This window comes from Schistocerca cancellata, chromosome 1 (assembly GCF_023864275.1).
Source record: "Schistocerca cancellata isolate TAMUIC-IGC-003103 chromosome 1, iqSchCanc2.1, whole genome shotgun sequence".
Taxonomy (NCBI): Eukaryota; Metazoa; Arthropoda; class Insecta; order Orthoptera; family Acrididae; genus Schistocerca; species Schistocerca cancellata.
In genome coordinates this window covers 697781702-697787701 of record NC_064626.1, presented here as the reverse complement: position 1 = coordinate 697787701, position 6000 = coordinate 697781702, and the positions used below count along the sequence as shown (strand labels likewise).

Genomic DNA, 6000 nt, shown 5'->3' with positions numbered 1-6000 from the left:
CCTCCTACAATAACGCGGCATCCCTGTAAGTCGTTCAGTGCTGCTGCAAGTGCGGCTGCTCGACGACTGGCGCCATCTTTCCAGATACATTACATGTATAGCACTTCCTTATCTATTAGCAACTTCCGCTGCTGGGACCTTATCAACTTCCGGTCCGAGAGCAATAGCGCGCGCGATGCGTAGTAAAACTAGAGTATACAGTGTATACTGTATACCAATACAGTATACAGTATAAAGGTAAGAGACTGAGTCCTGGTGTTAACTTTGCGTTCACAGTTCACTGTAAGCTAGTGGAGAGTAAAGACGCTTCAGTGGCTGCAGTGGAATTTTGATGCTGAGGGGTACTGCTCGGCAGAGGAGGATTTTCATTTAAATGACGGTAAGCACATTCATGCTTATGTTAAGGTCAAGCAGCCATTGTATATGAATTTGTTGCGCGCCAGATTTATTCGAACATATGGTAATAATGCAGTGTTTGATTTGCACAGTGTTCGAAATGTTGCAAACTAGTTAAAGTATATAACTAAAGAGGACGGCTATGCATTGACAAACGTGTCGCACAGCCGTCTAAATTTTTATTACCAGTTGCACACGTTTGCCGAAAGGACATCTGTGGTTGACTATAACGATCCTTTCGTTTGCAGTTTTTCACACATACTTCTTTACATAGAGCATTTTACAAAATCTTATAAAGATCGAAGAGTGTCAGTTGATTATCCGTATATTGGCTGGGCTGGCCTTGTAGTGGAGTGGTACAATGCGAGCTGTTATTCGACAAGTGGCCAAAAATATTTTCCTGAAATAAAGTAGTTTGCTTTACACCTGCACAAAGACTCAGCGGTGAGAACAGTGTGGACTCTGAACGGCGTAGGCAGAAAAAAGGTTTCGCGTTATGTTTCACAATAGAGTACCGCTATTATCAAACTATCATAGGAAGAAACGTGTAGCATCATATTTTGCCAACTTCTTAAACACAAGTTGTTTTACGCCGAATTATTGTTGTATTTCGAACAGATTGTCTGTGAGACTCCTCAAACTTGTCTCAGGTCACGCCGCCGGCCGCTGTGGCTGAGTGGTTCTAGGCGCGTTGCTGCTACGGTCGCAGGTTTGAATCCTGCCTCGGGCATGGATGTGTGTGATGTCCTTAGGTTAGTTAGGTTTAAGTAGTTCTAAGTCTACGAGACTGATGACCTCAGATGGTAAGTCCTATAGTGCTTCGAGCCATTTGAACCATTTGATGGCACGCCAAGGCAGCGCGGGATATGGACTGTGCGGCTGATCCCGACGGAGGTTCGAGTCCTCCCTCGGGCATGGGTGTGTGTGTTTGTCCTTAGGATAATTTAGGTTAAGTAGTGTGTAAGCTTAGGGACTGATGACCTTAGCAGCTAAGTCCCATAAGGTTTGAAGGTCACGCCAAGACTGCACTCACATTTGAGAGACCGACAGTTCAGATCCCCGTTTAGGTGAATGAACGTAAATCACTTAATGGAAATCCAAGGACGTATCCTTCCGAAAAGATACGTCGGAATTCCTTCGGCAGCCAATTCTCCACCCCGCCCCCTCCCCTTAAAACAACAGTATTTAATACCACTCCGCCTCCAATGATGTCAACATCGGCTACTCTTTAAACCCTAACGTAGGCTTCTTCAAACATGATAAACTACAACAAATACGACATTTTAACTGTACTTTCTCTCTGCCACTCGTCCACATCTCTTTACTACGTTTCTTCGTCTATAAGAAGCAAGAATTCGTATCAGAAGAGTAATCCTTGGTACCTTTAGGAGTGAAGTGTACTTGAGCGAAACATTTAATTTTCCGCTGTGTGTACGTCTCTGAAATAATACCATTTCTCCTCGAGGAAACATTTTAGACAGACCGCAAGCATTTTGAGGAAATCAAGTGACGTGCAACAGTAGAGTGGCGATGGAATTGCTCTTTTCCCTGAAAATTCTGAGCGCTGCTGACAATATTTTTCTGGAACGCCCCAGACTCTTCTCGGCGGTGCCCTGCCACTTTTACCAGCGTTTCGCTTTCATTTCTGCAGGAATAGCTAATTTAATTTTGGCCTACAACAGAGCTGCTTAAATTGAACCATTGCTAAGAATGCTTCTCCCACCGTTCCATGCCGTTTGAGAGTAAGTTACGAGGGGAAGAAAATAATACGCCAGCAGCTAACCGTGACGTTAACTACGGCTTCATAAGGTTAGTCGGATTATTGAACTGGGTTTCGTATATATCCGAGTGAGCAGGGTCCCATCATGCAAAACAAATAAGCGGGACAATCTTGTTTCTGTTCCGGTAGGAGGGGTCTGCATCGACGTCCGTACGCTGCGAGCCACTGCAAATTTTACGACGGAGGTCATTTCCCATTGTGAAACGTGTTATTGTTCCTTCCTATTCCACTCGTAAATGGGAACACAGGAGGACTGAGAGTTTAAACTCCTCTCCGTGTGCCGATAATTAGTCTAATCTTGTATTCACAGCCTCTGAGACCACAACACCTACTGGGCTGCGGTATATTCCTTTCCACCTGCTACTGGTTCTTGAAACTTTGTGTGTGGGCTTGCACGGCGTCGTTGGCGTCCTCATCTAACCGTCTATCACTTGATGTTTGAGGTTTCTCATTATTTCCTCGGAGCTCTACCCGTTGGGAAACAACGTCCTGCTGCCGTTCCACATTAACTACTTACAGACAGTGTCGTTTAGTACTTTCTTAGGATAACAAATGGGCCCCCATGCTATGTGTAGATAGGACTTCACAAGTACTTGCCACCAAACTAAAATCCAGGAAATAAACTCTGGCTATTTATATTACGAATACAGTTGCCCATATTCTGTTCAACAGTTAAGGCGAGATTTCACTTTCAGAAGAGATTAGAATTAATAGCATTTCGTGCAATCCGTGTGGCATACTGTACGTAGGGCAATCAGAGAGGAGTTGGAGACTGAAAAAAAAGATTCAGTCTTTGCTGAACATGCTATGAATGAATATCGTGAGAATGACATTAAATGTCATGTTCTCCATACAGGGACTAACGGCAGAAAACTTCCATTACTCGAAATTCTGAATATTAATAAACACCAATCAAAGAATACTGAACTGTTCCTTAATGACCAAACACAGTTTCATTATTTACTCTTACTAAAGTGGCAGAAGCCAGTTAATATATTTCTCACTATTAGATAATATGCTAATACGCATGCTATAACTGTTCCACACCCACATTTCGGCCTGTCCATCAAATTCATCACTTTGTCGATACAACGTAAGTAGCCTGTGTCATTACTCATTTATACAACAATTTTAGCTTATACACTCCTATACTTTTAATCTTCGAGTATAGAATAATGTAAGATTTATTTTAACCAGATTGGAATTCATGTGATCCCGTTGTAAGCAACGACCGTTGGATATAGACAATGGAGAAAAGAACAACCAGCATTCGATGGTGAAATCCGTCGTTTTATTACAGCAGATCTAGATTTCAACTATTACAATGTCACCTTCATGGCTAAAAATTAGTAAGCAGGACACTCAGGGACAAATTAAAATAGTTTACATCGTACCAGAAGAGTGAACATAAGTACCATACAAGAACATGTGAGGTTAGTCCGAAGTGTTTCATAATATACAATATTGTGATACTTTTCCTAACGTCATCTGTTGTTATATGGTATACAGCTGTATCATACTCATGTTCACACTTCCGATACGGTGTCAGCTATCTTAATTTGATCCTGAGTCTCCTGTTTTGTAACGTTTAGCACTGAAGATGGATATGTAATAGTAGAAACCTAGATCTGCTGTCATAAAACGACGGATTTAGCGACACATTGCCACTCTTTCCTTCATTGCCTAAGACATTTGTTCAGAGCTTCTTCTAGTATTTTTGTGTCTTAAAATGTCACATATCTTTGAAAAAATCTTTGCACAGCTATGAATTCTCGCTGATGTGTGTGAACTACCTGTTTAGTGCTAAGTTATCTGACGAAGGCCCAGAAAGCCGAAAGACGGTTCATAATGAACTGTTAAATAAATTTTGTTGTGAAAAAACATTACTGTTTATTAAAGTTTTTAATCTGTCAACGTTCCTGCACGTACCGATGGAATATTCCATAATAATTTCCTACTGAAGTTCCTTCTTTGTCCCATTGGTCATATCACAAGTAACAGCAAAATCGATGTTTGAAGAGTCTGATTAATTGTTGCAAATGTGAAAGACACAGTTAAATACGTCTTTAATGATCCGAGGATGGTAAGACTGTGACCGAAATCGACTGTCAAAATAGAAATAAGTTCAGCTCTGTATAGCATGATGCAGTTCCTAACCCTTACTATAGCTGTTCAACACCACATATACAAATTATATCCCACAAAATTCGGTCTTTCTGTCCACCTCTTTCTGGCGTTGTTCGCACGGTTTTGGATAGTCTCTTCTTCGCCTCCCGCCCTCTCATGGAATTAGCATTATTACATTTCTGTGGCCGGATGCCGTACCGTGTCACAATACGACCACACATCCCCTCACATTAATGCGCTCTGTTTGACGATGCGGTATCCGTCTGAACATCCAGCAGCGCGGTTGCAAGGCAACAAACGCATTCTCGAGAACGAGTCAGGAAGATAATCGAGTAAGTTCTAACGAGGAACGGCTGAAAAGGCCCATGAGGATTTCACCGCTGTCACGCATACTCATCTGCAATGTTAAGCTCTAATTGTGAACTTGACGTTATCTAAGATGTACACAATCATCGCCCTTACAGGCCTAAGAATTAACGAATAGGGACCACCGAACTGTAATAGGCTCCGTTCGAACCAAATGTCAGGCTCAAGTAGTCTGCTGCAGAGAACCTCCACGGCTGCTCAGACCCGGAATGGACTTTCATCTGGCGATAGGACTCGGTTCTAATATAAACCACTGGTCACAATAACGAACGCGCGATGTCGTTAGAATCGATTAGTTAGAGATTAGATATACTTTTTGTTCCATCGATGCATACTGACGATATCATCAAGAACGTGTGGAATATACACTATATGATCAAAAATATCCGGGCACCTGGCTGAAAATGACTTACATGTTAGTGGCGCCCTCCATCAGTAATACTGGAATTCACTATGGTGTTGGGCCATCCTTAGCATTGATGACAGCTTCCACTCTCGCGGGCATACGTTCAATAAGGTGCTGGAAGGTTTCTTGGGGAATGGCAGCCCATTCTTCACGGAGTGCTGCACTGAGGAGAGGTATCGATGTCGGTCGGTGAGGCCTGGCACGAAGTCAGCGTTTCAAAACATACCAGAGGTGTTCTATAGGATTCAGGTCAGGACTCCATGCAGGCCAGTCCATTACAGGGATGTTATTGTGTAACCACTCCACCACAGGCCGAGCATTATGAACAGGTGCTCGAGCGCGTTGAAATATGCAACCTCCATCCCCGAATTGCTCTTCAACAGTGGGAAGCAAGAAGGTGCTTAAAACATCAATGTAGGCCTGTGCTGTGATAGTGCCACGCAAAACGGGTGCAAGCCCTCTCCATGAAAAACACTATCAGACCATAACACCGCAGCCTCCGAATTTTGCTGTTGGCACTACACTCGCTGGCAGATGACGTTCGCCTTACCCACATCCTGCCGTCGGATCGCCACGTTGTGTGCCGTGATTCGTCATTCCACCCAACATTTTTCCACTGTTCAATCGTCTAATGTTTACGTTCCTTATACCAAGCGAGGCGTCGTTTGGCATTTACGCGAGTGGTGTGTGGCTTATGAGCAGCCGGTCGACCATGAAATCCAAGTTTTCTCTCCTCCCGCCTAAGTATCATAGTACTTGCAGTGGATCCTGATGCAGTTTGGAATTCCTGTGTGATGAACCGGATGGATGTCCTGCCTATTAAACATTACGTCCCCCTTCAACGGTCGGCGGTCTGTGTCAGTAAACAGACGAGGTCGGCCTGTACGCTTTTGTGCTGTTCATGTCCCTTCACGTTTCCACTTCA

General features: G+C 43.4%; 1 long non-coding RNA gene across 1 annotated transcript in view; it reads left to right on the top strand.

The window, feature by feature from the left end:
- Positions 1-274: 274 nt before the first annotated feature.
- Positions 275-6000, top strand: part of LOC126184568 (uncharacterized) — a 470820-nt gene continuing 465094 nt past the window's right edge. Inside the window, exon 1 of the long non-coding RNA XR_007536844.1 lies at positions 275-379. This is a non-coding gene — a long non-coding RNA (uncharacterized LOC126184568). The remainder of the gene's footprint in view (positions 380-6000) is intronic.